General features: G+C 42.4%; 1 pseudogene; it reads right to left on the bottom strand.

Annotated features, from left to right (window-relative positions):
- Nucleotides 1-690: 690 nt before the first annotated feature.
- Nucleotides 691-1,617, bottom strand: LOC131398514 (olfactory receptor-like protein OLF3; annotated as a pseudogene).
- Nucleotides 1,618-2,247: the final 630 nt, after the last annotated feature.

The following is a 2,247-nucleotide window of genomic DNA, read 5'->3' as shown; positions in this document are numbered from 1 at the left end:
TTGCTGGTTCAGATCCCAGGTTCAGACCTACCTCACTCACCAGCCATGCTGTAGCAGCGTCCCACATACAAAATAGAGGAAGATTGACATAGATGTTAGCTCAGGGCTAATCTTCCTCAAGCGAAAAAAAACAGAGATTGGCAACAGAGGTTAAGGCAGGGTGAATCTTCCTCAGCAAAAAAAAAAAAAAAAAAAAGTTGAATATCTACTCTATGCCAGCTACTCTACTAGCTATAACCTTCAAGATAATTACACATACCAGATATTATTAATTCTTTTTATAGTTGAAGAAACTGGAGGTCAGAGATATTAGGTACATTTTTCAAAGCCACATTGCTGGTGAGAGGTGAGGTCAAGATATGAAGTGTGGCTGTTCTTACTCTGAAGCACTTCACTGTCCACACTGCATTTCCTGGGGGAATATGCAGGAGGAATATGAAAGGGAAAGAGGGAATATGAAGTTGAGGAGGACAGATACCCCAGCACACCCCAGTTTAATAATTGAAGGCTTTGTTTTTTTTACCATATGTATAATATGTGTACTTATGTGGAAAGTCAGTCTACAAAAACTTGCTCACCATGGTCCACCTTATCAGCAAATCTAAGGAGAAAGGGCCTGTCAATCATTTTCTATTTGTTTGGAATGTCGTTCTTTGGGCTGTTGGAGGGAAGGAGAAATTCTTCGAATCTTTATCTTTTTTCACGAACTTTTTCCAACACTCTTCTGAGGGCACTCATCACCTCCTTGTTCCTCAAGCTGTAGATTAAAGGATTCAGCATTGGGGTCACCACAGCATAGAACAGAGCAACTGTCTTCTCCTGTTCTGCTGAGGAGCCAGCTGAAGGTCTCATGTACGTGAAAATGGCTGTTCCAAAGCACACGCAAACCAGTGAAGTGGGAGTCACAAGTCCCAAATGCTTTGCGGCGTTCCCGGGCAGAGCGACTACACAGAATGGCAACAACTATAAGACCATAGGAGAACAGGACCAGAAAACAGGGAAGCGTGATCACCAGAAAGCCTGAGATGGCCACCATGACCTTGTTGAAGGAGATGTCCACACAGGTCAGCTTCAGCACAGCCAACATCTCACAAGCAAAGTGGTTAATAATATTGCGGCACAAAGATAGCTGAAAGATGATGATTGTCTGCGTCAGTGAATTCATGAAACCAGCCACCAAGCAGCCAGCCCCCAGCACAGCCCTCCGTGCATGATGACTGTGTAGTGCAGTGGGTGGCGCACCGCCACATAGTGGTCATAGGCCATGGCTCCCAGTATGAAGAACTCTGTATTGCCCATTGCCAGGGAGATGGACAGCTGGAGCAAACAGCTGTGGAAGGGGATCGACTTCAAGGCTGACAGGAAGTGAATAAGCATCTGTGGGACAGTGCTGTTGGAATAACAGATGTCCACAAATGACAGGACACTGAGGAAAAAGTACATGGGTGTATTTAGCCTGCTGTCCATTCTGATAAGGAGGATGATGAGAAAGTTCCCCAGCACGGTCACCAGATACACAGCCAGGAAAAGGCCGAAGCGGGAGACCTGAGTCTCCCAGCAGCTGGACAGCCCCAGCAGAATGAGCTCACTCATCCATGTCTGGTTTTCCCTGCCCATGAGCCTCTGAAGACCAAACCCTCGTTATAAATCAATAACTACCAGACACTTAATGTGGCAGACGGCCTTATAAGGTCATTTAGACCAAATAGCCATCTAATATTAAGTGGTATGGTTTCCCAGATTCTATGTCTCATTCAGGATTTGGGACCACAATAGAACCCATTGATGGGGCTCAGATTCAAGGAAAAAAGAAAACTCTTCTTTTCTCCTTCCCTAAGTAGGAAAGGTTTTATTAAAATTCTTAGAGATCTGAGTTAAAATGATTAACTATAAAACGTGATTCTCTTCTATAAAGCCAATTCCTAACCATGGGATTTATTTACTTCTTTGTTGGATACCAGTTTTTCCGTCCTTACTATTTCAAAATTCATATTGAATGGAACCTAACAGGTATGAACAGTTTTTTAAAATTTACATTTTTACTTCTGGATTCTCTGACTATGAAAATGAGATAGTCAATTTTTACCCTTTTAAAATCAGAAATGTGGGAGTTACAAGTCAGAAAGTAGCAAATATAAAATAGATTTTTAAGTAGCAAAAAATTGTCAAAATTACATTTTAGAGTCAGTGGAAAAAAGAACGAAGACTCAGATGATCAGGCTCAGTTTTGAGAAGTCTTCATCTGCT

Source organism: Diceros bicornis, chromosome 3 (assembly GCF_020826845.1).
Source record: "Diceros bicornis minor isolate mBicDic1 chromosome 3, mDicBic1.mat.cur, whole genome shotgun sequence".
Lineage (NCBI taxonomy): Eukaryota > Metazoa > Chordata > Mammalia > Perissodactyla > Rhinocerotidae > Diceros > Diceros bicornis.
This window is presented reverse-complemented; position numbering and strand designations above follow the sequence as displayed.